Raw genomic sequence first — 21,322 nt, 5'->3', positions numbered from 1 at the left:
TGTTGCCTAATTGCTCTGGCTAGGACTTCCAATACTATATTAAATAAGTAGGGGGAGAGTGGGCAGCCTTGCCTAGTCCCTGATTTTAGTGGGATTGCTTCAAGTTTCTCTCCATTTAGTTTGATGCTGGCTACTGGTTTGCTGTATATTGCTTTTACTATGTTTAGGTATGGACCTTGAATTCCTGATCTTTCCAAGACTTTTATCATGAAGGGATGTTGAATTTTGTCAAAGGCTTTCTCAGCATCTAGTGAGATGATCATGTGGTTTTTTTCTTTGAGTTTGTTTATATAGTGGATTACATTGATGGATTTCCGTATATTGAAACAACCCTGCATTCCCAGGATAAAGCTTACTTGATCATGATGGATAATTGTTTTGATGTGTTCTTGGATTCAGTTAGCTAGAATTTTATTGAGTAATTTTGCATCAATGTTCATAAGGGAGATTGATCTGAAGTTCTCTTTCTTTATTGGGTCTTTGTGTGGTTTAGATATGAGCGTAATTTTGGCTTCATAGGATGAATTGGGTAGTGTTCCTTCTGTTTCTATTTTGTGGAATAGTTTGAAGAGAATTGGAATTAGGTCTTCCTTGAAGGTTTGATAGAATTCTGCACTAAATCGTCTGGTCCCGGACTTTTCTTTGTAGGGAGACTGTTAATGACTGCTTCTATTTCTTTTGCGGTTTGGGGACTGTTTAGATGGTTTATCTGGTCCTGATTTAACATTGGTAGCTGGTATTTGTCTAGAAAATTGTCCATTTCATCCAAATTTTCCAATTTTGTTGAGTATAGGCTTTTGTAGTAGGATCTGATGATTTTTTTAATTTCCTCGGTTTCTGTTGTTATGTCACCCTTTTCATTTCTGATTTTATCAATTTGGATACTGTCTCTCTGCCCTCTGATTAGTCTAGCTAAGGGTTTATCTATCTTGTTGATTTTCTCAAAGAACCAGCTCCTAGTTTTATTGATTCTTTGGATAGTTCTTTTTGTTTCCATTTGGTTGATTTCAGCCCTGAGTTTCCTGCCGTCTACTCCTCTTGGGTGTATTAGCTTCTTTTTGTTCTAGGTCTTTCAGGTGCATCGTTAAGCTGCTAGTGTATGCTCCCTCCAGTTTCTTTTTGTAGGCACTTAGAGCTATGAATTTTCCTCTTAGTACTGCTTTCATTGTATCCCATAAATTTTGGTATAATGTGTCATCATTTTCATTAAATTCTAAAAAGTTTTTAATTTCTTTCTTTATTTCTTCCCTTACCAGATTATCAAGGAGTAGGGTGCTGTTCAGTTTCCATGTGAATGTGGGCTTTCCATTGTCTCTGTCATTTTTGAAGACCAGCCTTAGGCCATGGTGATCTGATAGGAAAACAGCACTCTTCATCACTGAGGCATTCCTCTAGACTCTTAGTGACCTGATAGCTGCATTACTACTGAGAATGTTTTGGAATGGATATTGACAATGGAACCATTTCTTTTAAAATCATTTTTATTGTGTTTTTCAAAAACAAATAAGTCACCACAGAAGATGCTACTGAGGGAAAGGAAGTGAAGCAATAGCTCAGTGATCAAGGATCAGTAAATATCTGAAGATGTACAATAATCTACCACATATCCTTTTTTTAGATTAAAAATAGATTATTCTCTCATTTAATACATTATGAACACAGTTTCTCCTGCATCCACTCCTCACAGCTCCTCACACTTTCCTCTCCCTAAGATATGCACCCCTCCCTGTCTTCAGGAAAGAGCGAGTCTCTAATAGATAACAAACAAATGTGACAAAATAGGATACAATAGTACAATGCAAAAGCCAGCCATGGTCCTTTTTCTTATCTAAGCTGGGCAGCTAGTCTCCTCATAACTCCTCTCTCAAATAACATAAATAGATAAGGACATGAAGATTATGACTGCTTCCAACATAAACTTTTTATCTCTACATTTTGGTAGATCCACTGTCCAATGGAATAATAACAACGTATCATATAAGCGGTCTTTACATCTTTACACAAAACTGACTCTAATGTAGTGTGAGATATCTGAATTCTGTGACTGTCTATTTGTCAGTGAGAAGCACACAAAGCATCATCAGGTCACATACTCACTTTCTGTTCTTGTTTCATTCTGTCTTGTGGCAAATACCATGATCAAAACCAAGTGTATAGAGGAAAACAATCCTTTAGGTTATTTTTTTTTAGGACAATCTATTATTGAGGAAAGGAAAAGCAGAAACTAAAGGCAAAAACTTTTAGACAGGGGTGCTTGCCACTCCACATAGCATTTCTTCTGACCAAAAAACTCACTCACAGCCAAATAAGCGCAGCAATGACCAATGAGGATGGTGATTGTGCTCTGGTCCACTCACTGAAATACCATTATATAGCTGTTTTCATATTCTCCAATATAATCTGCTCATAAAATAATGTTACCTGCGGTTGTCAAAACCCAGTCAAATCAGTCAAGACAATCAAGAAAACCATCCTCCCAGACGTATCCACAAACCTACTTAATCTAATAATCCTTAATCTCTCAGTTGAGACATTTTTGTCAGCTAACTCTAGGCTGTGATATGTTAAAAGTTAAAGATTTATTAGAATACTATATGAAGCAAGAAGAGGAAGATTGTTTCAGCAACTATGCATGGAGCTGAAACCACCTTTGAATAGAACAGAAATTTTATGCTCAATTATTGACTACTTTTACCTTATTTTATCATGATGAGTTTCAAAACAAAATTATCCTACTGAATTTATTTAACTATAAGATCAAATGTTATTTCTGTTTAAAATGACACCAGTCTTCATAACTATAGTAATATTAAACTTAATAGTAGGATTTACACACTCGGAATTCTCATTAGAAGGCTTGATGAAGAAGTTTTCAAGAGAATTTCTGCATTATATTTCCTTGTTTTGCATTTATGGTTTATATATAAAAAGTTATGATGATCTTGGTAAGCTGATTTATGTTGAGCAACACTGACATAATATGACACCCACTATTACTGAAAAGAAGAGCAGTATAGAGAAACTGATCATTTGTATCCTAAGCAGAAGGTTATCTGAATATCCCCCATATTCACTTCACCATGCATTTAAATGGCCCTTTAGCTGGTCAAAATACTTGTGCATATATCAGTGGTACATTCACTTATTGATCTGAGTTGAATGTGGAATTTCTATCAACTTAAGCATGCTCTATACATTGACATAACAGTTAATTTCAGATCTTAAATGATCACAAATCTGTTTTTCTCTTCCCAGGCACCTGCCATGTATAATAACTTGGTAGACATAGAATATCTGGACATGGTAATCAATGAAACTCTGAGATAATAACCAGTTAATGCTAGAATTTCCAGAATCAGTAAGAGTGATGCTACAATAAGTGGTGTGTTCATGCCCCAAAATACATTCATAGCTGTACCTCTCTTTGTCCTATACTGAGATCCAGAATACTGGATAGAACCTGAGAAATTCAATCCTGAAAGGTATGAGGACTCTATAAATGTGAATGTACTCAGAATTATGATTCTCTAAGCACATTAAGATGTCTCTTACAGTAATCACACAGATACACATTTATATTATCTTAATTGTGTGTTTGAATTTAGAATGTTCTTACTACAAAGAGGTAATTATTATTTTTAAAAAGCTACAAGGATTTTAGCTGAACAAAAAAATGACATATCTAAATTGTGTTTTTTTAGAGTCTTTAAACATTAATACAAAATTCTTTAATACAGTGATATCATTGTACATGTTTCTAAGTATGGGTAGATATTTAAAAATTAGAAAAAACACCAAGTTTCTCCAGTTTTTATAAATTCTGGTTCCTTTCTATAATTTATCATCACTAATTTTTGAAACATGCTAATGTGATATGTGCAGGTATGTGTATTAGTATATCTACTAATACACAAGAGAGAACAAGCACAATTACAATGATTAGGAAAGTAATGTTTTTTTTAATTCATTATGTTTTTGTTTCTTCTAAGTTGTTCTTAATGCTAGAAAACTCTCTAGACTCATGCCTAAATACAGAAATTATTTCTCAAATATAGGACTCCATTGAATTATACATTTGTGAATTTAGAAGTTGCAGAAAGTCAAACATTTGGTAGATCAAGCAGCCTTGCTGAGGATGACTGTGAATACACTTCCTCTTAGTGTTGTCTCTATCTACTTCATGAGGACAGTTCCTTCACACTCATTCAGTGGATGATTCCTCCAAAGCCAAGTAATCTATTCCCTAGAAAGTTTATTTGTTCATGCTTTAAAAAACCACTTTATTTAGTATGTGCGTATTATTCTGCTTGAATGTCATAAGAAGTTGCCATGATTATGAGCCATCATGTAGTTCCTGAGAATTAAACTTGGGACTTCTGGGAAGCTAGTCAGAGCTCTCAACTTCTGAGCCATTCTCACCATTCTTGAATATGGATCAGGATCATCTGTGAAAGGAAAGTAATGAGCAGTATTTAGGAATTATATACAACATAGAAATAATTGATAATTCAATATTGTTTTCCTACTAATAAAAATATAGATAGTAGTTTTGCTTAATTTTTTTTAATTTATGAGATTTTATTTTAGGTATCACATTTGTTTTTACCCTTACTCTATCCGATAGTTCCTGTATATTTCTACCCACAATTTTTCAAGTTCAAGGCCTCTTTTTGCATAAATTGTTCTTGCATGTATGTCGGTGTATGGTTATACATATATATTTATGTAAGTAAACTGCTCAGTCTATATAATGCTATTTACATGGAAAAGATTTTTTTTAAATATAGAATTAGTTGAATCAGGAGGGAAATAATTCAGACATATACTGTACTGTCTTTTTTCTTAGAGTTTTTGATGCCTAAGACCTTGTATTCTTAGTCATGTCTTTGGCTAAGGCAGTAAAATAGAGTTGACTGATTCCTGTTTCCTCTGTAGATGACTTCTATGTTGCTTCTATATATCCACAAGTTCTCCCTCCTGTATCCTAGAGACTTCAAACAGATGTCATTTATTGTACACATTGATGTGCTTTGAACCAAATATTATGTGCTCAGTGAACATCAGTGACTACTAGTACAAAGAGTGAGGAATGCAAAAGTTAAAAATCATTAATGTTATAATCCAACATATAATATGAAAAGTCTACAGAAGAATTATAGTGTCTCTTATGTTTGTGTGTAATCTTCCCTAATGAGATTCATCCAATTCAACTTGCACGTGCAATTCAACACAACTTTTATCTGATAACAATGCTATTGTGTAAAATATCATTAAGGAATTACTTTACAATCTTTCCTGATGTTTAAAAACTCTCATAGAACAGATGGTTATTAGGCTTCTAGAATGTTTTCAGAATGATCATGTTTATTTATGTAATCACATGAGAAATTAAATTTTTAAAATGGCTTTAGTTTTCTCTTTCTTTTTTATTCTTCAATACTTTTTTACAGTCCCATCTTCATCCCCTTCCTGGTCTGTCCTCCGACTGCTCACCATCCTATACCACCTTCCACCTATCTCCAAGAATATGTTTCTACCCAACCCCACCAAATTTCACCCTGCCAGACTAGAAACAGATTAGGATGGGTAGAATAAAACAATGATAGAAAGAGAAGAAAGGAGAGTGAGAAGATGAGAGGATGTATTAGAAACAATTCATTCATAACACACATCTTCTCCTTTGTCCCCAGTGAGTGAACCTCCAACTCTGATTTCAGGAAATTTCCTTCCTCCTTTACATTTATATGAAATGTTTAGACAAAGGGAACCTAGAGCTCTTTAATATTTTAAAGACTTTAAATATTTAAGGCCACATTGTATTTCAATTAGAATCCATCACACATCATCTTAATATCGGGAGTGTCCTTACTTTAAAGTTGTACAAAGAACCTTTAACTTACAAATCTCATAATAAATTAACTCCAGTATAGAGAGGATGATTAGAATAGTGAATAAACTGAATTGCTGTCCAAGGGCTATAAGTGAAACCTGCAAATATGTTACTGTGTGTGCTTCTTGTTTTATTATTTGTGTTCTTCCTCCATTGTGAAACCAGGTTCAGCAAGGAGAATACGGATAGAATCAATCCTTATGTATACATGCCTTTAGGAAATTGTCCTAGAAATTGCATTGGCATGAGGTTTACTCTTATTAACATGAAGCTTGCTGTTGTCAAAATCTTTGCAGAACTTATCTCTGCAGCCTTGTGAGGAAACAGAGGTAAGGCAGAATGTATTCTTTTTTTGACAGTTTTGTTTTTCATTCAGAGACATTCTCATGAACTTGGGGATATATATTCTATCTATATCTATCTATCTATCTATCTATCTATCTATCTATCTATCATCTATCTATCTATCTATCTATCTATGTACATATGTGTGCTAAATACGTTATATATGTTAAATATATATCAAATATGCTGATTTATCTTTAATTAAAATTTTCTCTGTCAAAGATCTATGCAAAGTCATGTGTGAGCTCTAGGGCCCTTCATCTTTGGAGCAATTACTCTGTGACTAAGTGTAAGTGGTAAGATTATGTAGACTTAATTAAAATATCCATTATATGGTGATATATAATAATTGTTTCAAGTATTTACGTATTTCACAATGTAATTCACTTTGCTAGAACATTTTCATTCTTATGTACAGCATATATGGGACTGATTTTTTTGTTCTTTCATAAAATACATCTCAACCATAGATTTCCCTCACTCCTCTTCTCTCAGTCCACTGTTCTACTTCCCCTTTCTACCAGAACCACTGCTGCTCCATTTTTCTTCGTGGTAGAGCAGATCTCCCAGTGATAGCAACAAAATACAGCATAACAAGATGCAATAGACTATACATTCTAAGCAAGCATGGCATGTATGTAGAGGGCCTAGCAAAGACTCCTGCAGGCTGAATGTGTGGGACTGTAAAATTCTGGGTGTTCAGCCATGCCCCCCAAACCTCAGAGACCTAGCATAAAGCCCTTGCTAGGTCACAAGACTAACAAGTCTCTGCCTCATGATTTCCCTGGCCCCGCCCTTCTCCCCTGCTTCCAATATATAGACAAAACCCTTTCCGACATGTTTCGGGAAAGCACCACACCACCCAAACCCGCCATCTGTTAATAAATCAACGCATCTTAAATCTTCACATGTCTCGTGAATTCCGGATTCGTGTAAGCCAAGACTCCTGCATGCCCCTGTCCATGTGGGGTGGGGGAGGGACTCTAGCTAGCCTCGCCAGGTGGTGTCTTGCATCCCCTGCTGCTGCACACCAGCTCGCGAGACAGGGGGATGAGACTTTCTCTCTGCGGTCAGCTCTGTCCCCCGCGACTGAACAGCATGCCCCGAGACTGCCACCGCCCGCCGCTTTCCCGGGACGTCCCCACCTGCTCTTGCTGTGCTCCCACCCATGACAAGCGTGCGGGCGGTGCCTGACATCTGGCGACCAACATGGAGCGAACTCCAAGAATAAAAGAGTCACTTCCAATGGGACAACGACTTTACTCCTGTTTTCCTAGCGCACACTCTGCATACACTCTCTCTTCTATTTTACTGCGCGTCCACAGACCCTGGAAATCGAAGCCGAATCGACGTGCTGGCATGTTCAGACACACAGACATGCATCTCCACAATCTCTGCCCTGCTGCACTCTTCCCCTGTGGTGTTTAGAGCCCAGAGCAGAGATACGGGAGTCCTTATGCAAACACCCGCTGAGATCTGACTAGTTCATTCCTGCCCCAACACCAAGCTTTCTGCGCCCACTTCTACGATGATCTCTCCCCCTGAGACATCTGCTCCAGACAAGAGACGTGGACAACTCCACGCCTGTGTACTCCCAAGACACACGAGATACCTTCTCCTCCTGCTTAGTGGTGGACGATGTACACAAAGCCAGCTCAGAAGCTCTCCCTGCTGGTGCCTACGAAAACTGTGAGTTACATCTCTGTCCATCCACCTCCACCCCCACTCTCTCTTCTTCTCATTTTTCTCTAATTGTTAACTACAATCTAACTTCCGCCTAATACAAAAAACTAAGTTTCTCTCTCCATGTGTTCCCCACAAAATGGCGGAGACTCCTTAATCGCCATTCTTTACCCCTCCCCCCGAAAAATCTCCTGTGTTCTGCCTACCAAGAGGTTTGCCCCTCCCTCAGGTGTTAGCTTTTTAAACTCTGCCTGCTAGCCTACTATAAACATGCCCCAATCCTCCGCCATTTGCAGCTGGCTGTTTACAGCAAAGCTGACTCGCCTGTAACAACAGGGCTGGCTCCCTGCTTGTCCCCTTCCCCACTTCACCTTCTAGGTCATTTGTGGCCCGCTATAGCCCAGCTGGCTTGCCTGATAGCAGAGGGTCTGAGACTCAATCTGCCCCCTTCTGTTTACCTTACAATTTCTTTCTCACAACTAAAAACTGCAGGCTGAGCCTAGAAAAACTGCCACTGCCTGTTTTCCCCTCCTCCTCTGACTGAGAACTGCTGCCATGGCTCAGTCTGACACAGCCTTTTACTCCTTCTGACTCTGTTATCAAACGTCTGTGTTTCTCGCTTTGAGCTTTGAACTTTTCTTCAAAGTTAGCCTTTCTTTTCTCTAAGAAAAACAAAGGGAGGAATGCCCTGGCTTCTAACAGGCCCCCTCCCCCACTGATTTTAAACCCTTCATTAATAATTTTCTCCCAAACAGGAATACCTATAGTAACGTTTGTGCTTTTCAACCAAAAAATTTTCACCTTTTGTTTTAATATTTCCTTTTCTTTCTAATACTCGTGGTATATGTCTAACACTTTCTTCAACTCTTTAAAAAATTTTTTTCTTCAAGATTTAAAAGTCATCTAAATTTACTTCCACAGGTTAAATCAACATGCTGACAACCATCTTTCAGCTTTTAATTAACAACTAATTTTCCTTCACAGACAAACTGTGGATGTCTACCCCAGATATTATTAACACAATGTTTTCTCCTTCAGCCATCCAATTTCCTCAAATACCTTTGGCTTTCCAAGAGTGATTCAATGCTCACCTTTCAGACATCTCCCTGCCAGAGATGCTGCTTCCCTGTGATTATATCCACAGATCCAACAGAGACAAGCTGCCTACATCTCGTCAGACCACAGACACCAGAGACGAGCTGATGCCAAGACAGCGCCATCTCCTGGAATTGACAAGCTGCCTTCTTCCAGTCATCTCGTCGGACTGGAGACGCAGAGATACTCGCTAAAGCTGCAGATGAACTCTTGCCAAAGTCACATAGCTGAAGTGACGTGTTAGTGAAGAAATCATAATGTCTATTTAGATTAATCAGATGTCATTACTCTCAAATTGTACAATATGTATTTAATTGATTCAATGACTCCTTGCTTTCCCTACCCCAACCCTCAATTCCCATTACCCTTGGTTTGGTTATGCTACACCCCTGACCTGTGTGGTGTTTTCTTTTGACTTCCTCATCCAAAAATTTCATCACAGGTGACACCTCTCCTAAGAGAGAGAATTGTGGGACAGTGAGCTTTGGAGGCCAGAAAGCCTGGTAGTAAGGCCCTAGAAGCCCCATATCCTAGTCTCTGAGACTAGCCTCTGATACGGTAGGCACTTCGTACCTTCCCAAGCCTTCTAACTCTCTCAGCTTCAGCTTCCTCAATCCCTCCCACACACAGACTCACATGGGAGTCACTTGTCACATGACTCCGCCTTCAGAGATGCCCCCCCTTTTTTATAAAAGAATAAAGGGTGGGATGTGGGACTGTAAAATCCTGGGTGTTCGGCCACGCCCCCAAACCTCAGAGACCTAGCATAAAGCCCTTGCTATGTCATGAGACTAACAAGTATCTACCTCAAGATTTCCCTGGCCCCGCCCTTCTCCCCTGTTTCCAATATATAAACAAAACTCTTTCCAACATGTTTCGGGAAAGCACCACACCACCCAAACCCACCGTCTGTTAATAAATCAACACATCTTAAATCTCCACATGTCTTGTGAATCCCGGATTCGTGTAAGCCAAGACTCTAGTTCACCCCTGTCTGCACGGGGAGAGGAGGGACTCTAGCTTGCTGCGCGGCTGCCTGCATCGGCTTGTGACTTGTGTCCCTCGCTGCTGTGCACCAGCTCACAGGACAGGGGGATGAGAAGCCTTTCTCTCTGTGGTCAGCTCTGTCCAGCGTGACTGAACAGCACGCCGCGCGAGACTGCCACCACCCCCCGCTGTCCTGGGACGTCCCCACCCGCTCTTGCTGTGCTCCCGCCCGTGACGAGCGTGTGGGCAGTGCCCGACATGAAAGATTCCTGCTTCCATCTCTGTGAGTCCTATGAGATCTGCTTTGTTCTATGGGCCATGTTCTTCTGATGTCCTTGGCCCCTATGTCTCCTACAATCATGGAACAGATTTTTAAAGTGTATTTCATGTTAACAATGTGTGAAAGTACACACTATCTCCTTGAAGTCAACCTTCTGGACTTACAAATCTTCAACCACATTCTGTGTATATTTTTAAAGCAAGTTGTCATAGAAATGTGCTGGAAATATCTCTTCAGAAGAACTTAAGAATATACTGCCTTTAGCTTAAATGAAGAAATGCCCAGCAAGTTAATTTCATGATTATTGTACTAAATATGACTTAAAAGTCAGATGTTATTCATTATAGAAAAAGATTATAGTGTATTTGTTTTCCCTTTGAAGACTTTAGGAAAGCTATCTTATTGTTCTGTACATGAACACAGATGGGTTGTATTATTTAGAGAACAGACAAGTCTAGGGCATTCGTATATCTCTGACAAATTCTAGCTACCTACATGATGCCCTTACTCAAACTATAAGATAAGCTTTTTGTTTATTTTTTCTGATTATATAGGAATATTACTCTGTTGTAGGACCCTCTCTCCCACAAACCAATGAGAATATCATTTTAAAATTGATCAACATGACTGCAAATTTTTTAGCATCATCTTACAATTTCAAAATACATACAGGGGACTAATAACTTAATAGTTCCAAAGGTCCACCATGTATTATGAACCCACTTATATCAGAATGGAAAGTCAATATACAGTTTGGAAGTCAGAGTATGACAACAGTGCCTACATGTACAAATCCTATTCATGGATTTTTTTCCACGTTTACTAAATGAAAATTAACTGCAGATCACATTTTAAAAAATGTACATATGTGTCCTCAGATGTACTTTACTGAGTTCACATTTCTTCTTTTCTTTTAAAAATTAGATCAAATAAGAAGATACACTACTACAATTTTGGCCTAGGCCTATTACAGAATAGGTGCTCGATATATACATTAAGATAATAATAGACTGAAGCATATTTTCATATTTTGTATAAGCAATTCAAGATGTTCAGTGTCAAAAGTGACATTTAATCACTTACAAAGAGTTTTTTTAAAAAACAGGAAGCAGACTGTGTGGTTCACGATGGTTTGGAATATACTTTGTACCTCTGGAAGCCTTGATTTTGTATTCCTCCTCCCACTTAACTGAATAATAGGTTCACAGTCAGGCAACATCATAGGAAGAAGCCATTATTGTTCGAAATATATTGTTTCTAACAACCTGTGAAATTTGATAATTCATATAACTACCAAAGTGTTTATTCAACTATTTCAGATTTCCTTGAAATTAAGTAAGAGAGTGCTTCTTACTCCAGAAAAACCTATTGTCCTGAAAGTTACATCAAGAGATGGGACCATAAATGAAGGTTGATTTTGTTCTCAAGTCCTGATATGTTCTTTAAAGAATGCACTGCAAATACCTATGATTTTAATTTACTGTAGAAAAAAATCTAAATGACCATGACTTTAATCTATTACACTTTGTTAGATGAATATTTGGAGTCTTCAATTATTTTTAATTGTCTTGATAGAGTCTTAATTATTATTTGTGAAAAGAAAATTATTGTTTAGTAATGTACATGTTCTCTAATATTAAAAGTTGTCCATTTTTCCAGAGATAGTATAAGAAGTTTCATTACTATACTGATTAAAGTTTTCTGATTAATATTGTCAATGTTGTTTCATTGTATAATCTTCAATTTCCCGTTTATAACTTAGTATTCTACTGACAGCTACTTTGACTAATTGTGACTTTTTTTTAAAGATTTATTTATTGTGCTTGGGGAGTGAATTTTCTTGCTATATTCCTGTTTGTGGTCTAGAACTTGCTATACAACTCAGTTGGTTTCAAACATGTAATCCTCCAGAGTGTGCATATTGATTTCTTGGATGACAGGCATGTGGCATCACACTCAAAATGCGTTACTATTCTCTTTGTTTTTTATTCATTTTAAATCATGATGACTGCCCTACTCCTACCCAATTTCCCGAGTTGCTAACCCCTACCCACTCCAGTTCTTCTCTGAAAGAGAGAAGCCCTCTACCTGTGTATCACCTCACCCTGGAACATAAAGTCTCTGTGGGGCTAGGGCTAGGTGCTTCATCTCCTACTGAGAACAAAAAAGAGAGCTGAGTTATGGAAACAGATAGCACAGATCAGCAATAGATTTAGGAATAGCCTCTGTTCTAGTTTTTCAAGATCTGTATGCAGACTGAGCTACATATCTTCTTTATATGTGCACGAGTATCTAGGGCCTGACTATGTATGCTCTTTTGCTTACCAACAACAGTTGGTAAACTCAGTATCTGAGACTTCCCAAGGGTACAAGTTAGTTGACCATGTTTGTCTTCCTGTGGAGTTCCTATACCCTTCAGAATTCTCAATCCTCCTTTTAACTCGTCCATAAGAGTCACCAAGCTCTATCAAATGCTTAGCTATGGATGTCTGCATCTGTCTGAGTCAGTAGTAGAGTAGAGCATCTAAGAGTACATCCATGATAGGTTTCTCCCTGCAAACATAACAAAGTATCATCTATAGTGTCAGGAATTTGTGCTTGCCCATGGGATGGGTCTCTATTTGGGCCAGCTATTTCTTGGCCATTCACTCAGTCTCTGATCTATCACCCATTCTTGCCTTTTTGTGTAGGTAGGTTAAATTTAGGGTCAAAAGTTTTATGGGTGTGTCAAAAGTGTCCCTATCACTTTATTAGGGTTCCTAGCTGGCTATATGAGATGGCCTCTTCAGGTTCCATATTCGCAAAGCTATGAGTCACAACCAAGGACACTCCCATTGATTTTGGAGGCCTACCCCTAACCATAAGTTTCTGGCATATTGTCAAGGAACCCTGATCCTCCTTCCTTTCAGATTGAAGATTTCCATTTATTCTCATGACTATCTTGCCATCTCCCCTCTATCTATCTGTAGGGGGAGAAGCTGATACTAAAATCTGGTTTTCTAATTGGTTCTTTCTTGTGTCAATTAAGATATTAGAAGTCAATTTCTGGATGAAGGGAAAGGTGAAACTTCTGGGTCCCAGGAGGAATAGAAGTGATACAGGGAGAGAGGAAGTTTCTTAGGACCAGGCATTGGAATGAGTAAGACACATGAGAAATGTAACATCTTAGAGCACTTAGAGCTTCCAGCCTCCACCATGGGTAGGGGCTGTGGGGGTTGCCAGAAGCTGATAAGTTTATGGCAGGAGATTCTTCAACCAGCCCTGGTATTATCTGACTAGTTTTAAAATAATATAACTGTGTAGTGTTTTCCATCCAGTGGAGTAAGTTGGACAGGAGGAAAAAGAACACATCTGGGTACGTTTTTGGTAGTGTGGAGCTAAACCCAGAGAGGTCAGAGCACAGGCCTTGCTCCTGTGAATGAGGTAGAATAGGCTGAAGGGAGCATGATGTCAGAGCTAAGCCAAGAGCATGTCCCTTGGCAAAAGAGCAGTGTATTTTTAAAATTACATGCATCATCTAACCACACCTGATCTTGAAATTCCCCCATTCTCATCCCCATACCATCTCGCTCTCAGTTCCCTAACTCCATCTGTCTCCTAGAACAAATTTATTCCCCCTTATAAGTGATATTCAAGAATTCTCACTTGGGCCTTCCCTCTTGTTTAGCTTCTTTGGGTCTGTGAAGTGTAGGTGGGTAACCTGTATATTATGTCTAATACCCTTTTATAAGTGAGTATACATTACACATGTCCATTGGCTCTGGGTTACCTCACTCAGAATATTTTCTAGTGCTATTCATTTCCCCACAAAATTGAGGATGTCTTTGTTTTTAATAGATAAGTAATATGCCATTTTCTTTCTCCATTCATAAGTTTGGGGACATCTAGATTGTTTCCAGGCTCTGGCTATTACTAACAGAGTTGCTATGAACAGCATTAGCAACTGTCTTTATGGTCTAGGGGCCATCTTTTGGGTACATGTCCAGGAGAGGTATAAGTATACATGGGTCTTGAGGTAAAACTATTCCAATTTTTCTGAGAAAACGCCAAATTGATATTTAAAGTAATCGTATAAATTTGCAACCCCACAAATAAGGCAGTAATATTCCCTTTCCTACACATCCTTGCCAGTATGTGCTTTAACTTCAGTTTTTGATCTTAGCCATTTTGAAGGTTTTTAAGATGTAATATCAGAGATGTTTTGAATTGCATTTCCCTGATGACTAAGGATTTTGAGCATTTCTTTAAGTGTTCCACAGCCATCTGAAATTCCTCTATTGAGATTTCTCTGTTTAGTCCAATACTCTATTTTTATATTGCATTGTTTGGGTTGTTGGTATCTACCATCTTGAGTTCTTTATGAATTCTGGATATTAGCCCTATGTCAAATATAGAGTTGATGAAGATTCTTTCCCAATCTGTAGACTGCTATTTTGTCCTATTGGCAGTGCCATTTGTCTTACAGAAGCTTTTCAGTTTCATGAGATACCATTTAAATATTGTTGATCTTAGAGCATGAGCCACTGGTGTTCTGTTCATTGTCTCATGTACCAATGCATTGAAGGGTATTTCTCAGTTTCTCTTCTATGAAATTTAGTATATCTGGTTTTATGTTGAGTTCCTTAATCCACTTGAACTCGACCTTTGTGCAGAGTCATAAATATGGATCTATATTCATTCTTCCACATGTAGACATCCAGTTTGACCAGCACCATTTGTTGAAGACACTTTTTTTGTGTGGGTAGTTTTGCTTTCTTTATCAAAAAGCAAGTATTCATACATGTGTCAGGTTTTCTTTCAGAATCTTGCATTTGATTGCATTGATCAACCTGTCTTTTTCTTACAAATACCATTCAGTATTTCTTTCTATTTCTCTGTAGTAAAGGTTGAGTTCAGGGATTGTGATACTTCAATAAATGCCTTTAGTATTCAGGATAATTGTAGCCTCCTCAATTTTCTGTTTTTCTATAAGAAGTTGAAAATTGCTCTTTCCAAGTCAGAACAGAATTGTCTTTAAATGTTGATGGAAATTGCATGGAATCTGTACATTTCTTATGAAAAGATGGTCATTTATGTTATTCCTACAGATCCATGATTATGGAGGATCTTTCTATCTTCTGATATCTTCCTCAGTTACTTTCTTCAGTACCTTGAATTTCTTGGCATACAGGTCTTTTTGTTGCTTGTTTAAAGTTACATCAAGGTATATATTATATGTGGCTATTATAAAGGATGTTGTTTCCCTAATTTCATTCTTGGTCCAATTCTCAATTGAATAAAGGAGGGCTAGTGATTTTTTTAGTTAATTTTTTTATCCAGTCACATTGCACAATGTGGTTATCATATGTAGGAGTTCTTTGGTAGAATTTCAGGGTTGCTATTATATGGTATCATATTATCTGCAAATTGTGATTCTTATTATTCTCCTAGATCTTTAAATATTAGATTCTTGTCTTTTCCCTAATTTTAATTGAATTGCTTTAAAATTCTCTTTATTTAATTTGATGTTGGATAATGGCTTGCTGTATATTGCTTTAATTTTGTTTAAGTATATGCTGTGTGTTACTGATATTTCTAAGACTTTTAACATAAAGTGGTGTTTGATTCAGATGGTATATTACACTGATGGGTTTTTGTATATTGAACCATTACTTCATCCCTGGGCTGAAGCCTACTTGAGCATGGTGGATGATGTTTTTGATATGTTCCTGGATTTGGTTTGCAAGTAATTTATTGAATATTTTTGAACCAATGTTCATAAGAGAAGTTGACTTGAAATTCTCTTTCTTTGTTGAGTTTTTTGTGTGGTTTAATTATCACAAGGGCTGTGGTTTTGTAGGCTGATTTTGGCAGTATTCCTTCTGTTTTAATTTGTGGAATAATTTGAAGAGCATTGGTATTAGCTCTTGAATTCCAGTCTTAGTCCATGGTAGTCTGATAAGATACAAGGCATTATTTCAATTTTCTTGTATTTGTTGAGGCTTTGTTTGTTACAGAGTATATGGTCAATTTTTGAGAAAAATTCTGGAGTTCTAGAGAAGAAAGTATATTTCTTTTGTGTTTTGTTGAAATATTCTGTAGATGTGCTAGGTCCATTTGAATTTTGATATCTGTTAATTTCATTATTTCTCTGTTAAGTTTTTGTCTGGATGGCCTGCCAACCGAAGAGTGTAGGGTGTTAAAGTTTCCCACTATTAATGTGTGGGGTTCAATGTGAAATTTAGTCTTTAGCAGTGTTTCTTTTACAAGCATGGGTTCCCTTGTATTTGGGGCAAAGATGTTCATAATTGAGATATTATCTTGATTGATTCTTACTCTCATGAGTATGTAGTGCCCTTCTTTGTCACTTTGACTAATTTTGGTTGAAAATATGTGTTATTAGATATTTTAATGGCTACACCAGCTTACTTCTTGGGTTTGGGTTTGTTTGCTTGGAAAATTTTTTTCAGTCCTTTATGCTGAGATAAAGGTTATCTTCATGGCTGAGATGTGTTTCTTATATGCAGCAAATTATGTATCTTGTTTTGACATCCATGCTGTTAGCATGTGTCTATTTATTGGAAAATTCAGTCCTTTGATATTCAGAAATATTAATGACAAGTGATTGCGACTTCCTGCTATTTTTATATTGGTGATGTTTTTGTGTGTTTGTGTGTGTGTTTCTCTTGTTTCCTGTGGTTTTTTCTGTCTGTATTTCTAGGATGTATTTATCTTCTCTGGGTTGGAGTTTTCCTCCTAATATTTTCTGTATGGCAGGATATGTAAATAGATATTGTTTAACTTTGAATTCGCCTTGAAATATCTTATTTCCCCCATCTATGGAGATTAAGATTTTTTTCTGGTTGTAAAAGTCTAGGTTGGCATCTGTGGTATTTTAGAGATTGCTTGGTATATGCCCAGGCCCATCTATCTCTTAAAGTTTCTGTGTAGAATTTGAGTATAATTCTGGTAGGTGTGCCTTTGCATATTACTTGGACTTTCCTCCCTGCTCCTTGTAATATTATTTCATTATTCTTTAGATTCTGTGTTTCGATTATTGTATGATAGGTGAAATCTCTTTCTGTTTCAGTCTAATTAGTTCTGTATACCCTTCTTGTGTGTTTATAGACATCACTTTCTTTAGGTTGGGAAATTTTTTTCTATGTTTTTGTTGAAAATATTTTCTGGACCTTGAAGCTGGAACTCTTACCTGTTTTCTATTCCAATTATGCTTAGGTTAAGTCTTTTCATGGTACCCTAGATTTCATGGATGTCTTGTGTCAGGAAATTTTTAGATTTAACATTTCTTTCATTAATGTATCAATTACTTCTACTGTAAATTCAATGTCTGAGATTAAATATCTATATCTTACCTCTTGCAGATCTTGTATTCTTCTGATGATGCTTGCATCTGTTGTTCCTGTTCTCTTCCCTAAATTTTTCATCTCCAGGATTTCCTCAGTTTGTGTTTTCTTTATTAGTTCTATTTCCACTTTCAGGTCTTGTACAGCTTTATTTATTTCCTTCATCTATTTAATTTATTTTATTGTATATCTTTAAGGGATTTATTCATTTCCTCTACAAATGCCTCTATCATCTTTATAAGTTTGTATTTAATGTTATTTCCTTGTATCTTGGTTGTGTTAGGATATCCATGGCTTGCTATAGTGGGGGTAGCTGTGCCCTGAAGCTATCATATTTCCCTGATTTTTTGGTTAGCATGTTCTTTTGAAGATTTTTAGCCATCTGGACATCCTTAGTCCCTGAATGTTCCCGTTGTAACAGAAAATGGGAGGAGGCCCAATCTCCTGATGTATATCCTGTGCTCCATGGCTCTAGATCACTAGGTCTGATGAAGGTACGCTAGAGGTAGTGGGAGCAAGTTTAACTTGGATAGCAGGCTGCTCAGGGCATCTGGGTTACTCTAGAAGGCTCAGCTGTGAAGGGTTATTGGTGCAGGAAAGGAATCTAATCTGTATGCTTCTGAATCATCAAAGTTGATGAAGGCTGACAGTGAGGCAGAAGGACAATAGAGGTCCACATGGATAGTAGGTGGATCAGGGAAGCTGGAGGTGGCCCAGAGTGCTCAGTGGGATACATTACTGTTGTCAAGTATTTGTTTATACTTGAACTCCACTGGGTATGGTATTTATTGTATTTTCATAAACTATTGCTACTGTTGTAGGTCCTTATGAAATTAAGTGAGAATGCACTTATTTATCTAGAAAACCCATTCTTGATAAGAATGTGTAAAGAGATTGAAGCATAGTTATAAATATTTCTCAGATGTGTAAGCAGAAGACATTAGGCTGGATCTCTATAACCTCTGTAAAATACACAGGGAGTCTTGGGTACCTGTAATGCCACAGGACTGGTCAAGTATTTATAGGCAGATCCCTGTATCTCATTGTCAACTTATTCTAAATATCCAGCAATAAGTATGAAAAAAATTGAAGGACAGTTATATGTATAGGACCTTGCAAGCATATATGCAATATATATACTACTCACATATACATTCACATATAAAGACACTAACATGTATTTCAGACACACAGGCAAAATATACATCATATATATATATATATATATATATATATATATATATATATGGTAAAAAAATGGAGAAGAAATGAAATAATGAAAAGCAGATTGTAGAGAGGGAAGAAGATGAATAAGAAAGAGAAAAAAGGAAATAAGGGAGGGTGACAGGAACAAAGAAAATTAGAAAGGGGTGGAGGGAAAAAGGAAGGAAAGAAACAACAAATAATTTTGTTTTAAGGAATGATCCTATGTTCAGTATAAAATAGCAACATAAAACAAAAAGCAATAATTATGTCTAAGTTGAACATTTATGACTGTATTTTCACAGCCATAAATATTTACTTCCATTCCTGTGCAGAAACACTTTGCATCCATGGAAGTATACAAAGTTTGCATTGTTGAGCATCCTCCAACCCATGTGTATTAGTTACATTTCTATTGCCGTGACTAAACACAATGTTTAAGGCAATTTATAAAAGAATTATTTAATTGGGATTATGATTTCAGAGGTTTAAGTTTCACAATGATTAAGGAAATATTGTGTCTGGGCCTCCAAACACCCCATGGCTCTCTGCCATGTCTTCCTAGCTGCTAGTAGGATGGTCCATTAAATCCTGGTTATAGCATTCAATCTCTCTTCTACTCCAAAGTTCCAAAGTCTTTTTCATATAGCAAGCCTTTCACAGGAAGAGCCTGCTCCCTGGTAGTAATTTTCTTCTTAGTTACTTTTTAAAAATTGTGTCAAAACACTGTAACCAAGAACACATCCAAAAGAAAACATTTAATTGGACTTACACTTTCAGAGGTTAATGTTTATGGTAGAGAAAAAACTCATGGAGACAAGAAAAGGTGAGAAATCACATTTGGATCTTGAAGAAGGAGATAGAGAGGACACTGGGAATGACTCTGTCTTTTGAAACTTAAAAGCTTTCAATGGACGTCATACTCCTTCAACAAAGTTGCACCTCCTTTTCTTTCTGAAAGAGTTAAACCAAATGGAGAATGAATAGTCAAGCATTTGTGCCTAACAGGGAAATTTTCAATCAAACCATTAACTCATGTAATTCTATATCTCCATAGTTCTTTCACTGAGTTTGTCCTGCCTCTACAGGCATTTGGCATCAAAATACCTCTTTGGGTGTCTGGTCTGCTCTCTTAAAATTTTTTACGTACCCTTGCCTTACTAATATGTCCCTATCAATTCATCATAGAACTAAGAACAGTTAAGTCCTAATTCAAACACTTGAAAATGGTTCAGCAGTCAATGAACATGCTGTGTAATTAATAAAAATACACCACTGCATTCTTGAAATAGTGATTTTGTAAAATGAGTTGATCAGAGATCAAGAAAATTCATTGCACTTGGTGGTACCAACTGATAATGTCTCTGAAGGTAGCCCTTACCAAATACCAAAAAAATTATGGATATCTGTTTACTTTATGGGTAGTGGATTCATTGTTCAAATAATAGTCAAAGATGACATCTTGTCAACTGAGGTGATTTATGTGACTGAACCCTGTGGCTCTCAGTTTAAAGAGCCTCATGAACTTAACAAAATTATTTCCATTGGTTTTCAAAAGTTTTTGTTGGTTTGTTCTGTTATATTAAATCTCTTTCTTTCCTTTTAAATTGTGAATATATGTGAAATTTTTATTCTATGTGCATAAGTGGGCTCTCTTGTCACTGCTTGGAGATTGAAGTTAAGGGACAGCTTTCTGAAGTCAGTTATCTCCTTCCACTCCATGAGTTCCACAGTTCAACAACAGCTTTTCAGACTGGATGTCAGAGGCATTTACTCAATGAACCATCTCCGCAACTCCATAGCTATTTTTCCAATTAAAGTAGCCAAGAATAAACTGATCTATAGAAATCAAATAAGTCCAAATAGACTGATCTATAGAAGTCAAAATGAGATATCTGATAAGATTTCCTTTATTTAAACATATTACTTATGAAAAAGTGATATGCACAGATATTAAAGCATTAAAATGATGGAAGAGGATAGGGCTTACATAGGATTCCAACATTTTTTATACTATTTCAAAGTCTGGTTTGATTCAAGAAATGTCCTTCTAAATCCTTTCAGAACTCTTTGCATCGGAAGACAAATATATTTTTGATACTTCTTCTGAAAATACTACAAAGATAGAACTTTTTGTCTTTATTAAGTATCTGGTGATAACACTACACAGAGTAAATGATGTGTATTTTTGAAAATTTAAACAACTTTAAGACATTAAAAAAATATATTGATGATTACATCAGAACATAAAAAGTTCTATCAAGTTTTTGGATTGGTAGGATTACTATTACAAAATTACCCATCTACCAAATGCTATGTTCCATGTAACAGCTTCCTCATGTCATTGGGGCCTGCCATCGACAAAGCCTACAGCTGCTGGAACCATAGAGGTTTCTCCTGTATGTGGATCCACATCAGCGTGGAAACCCACCATGACTCCACCAGCAATGCTGCGGTCTAATTTTTTCCCACATTTGGTACCCATGTGGAGCACAG

At 36.9% G+C, this 21,322-nt stretch overlaps 1 pseudogene; it reads left to right on the top strand.

Moving 5' to 3' along the window:
• Nucleotides 1-11,783, top strand: part of LOC114629894 — a 41,391-nt pseudogene extending 29,608 nt beyond the window's left edge.
• Nucleotides 11,784-21,322: the final 9,539 nt, after the last annotated feature.

Source organism: Grammomys surdaster, unplaced genomic scaffold (assembly GCF_004785775.1).
Source record: "Grammomys surdaster isolate TR1022 unplaced genomic scaffold, NIH_TR_1.0 320, whole genome shotgun sequence".
NCBI classification, from domain to species: domain Eukaryota; kingdom Metazoa; phylum Chordata; class Mammalia; order Rodentia; family Muridae; genus Grammomys; species Grammomys surdaster.
The sequence above is the reverse complement of the archived record's forward strand: the minus strand, read 5'-3'. Positions and strand labels throughout refer to the sequence as shown.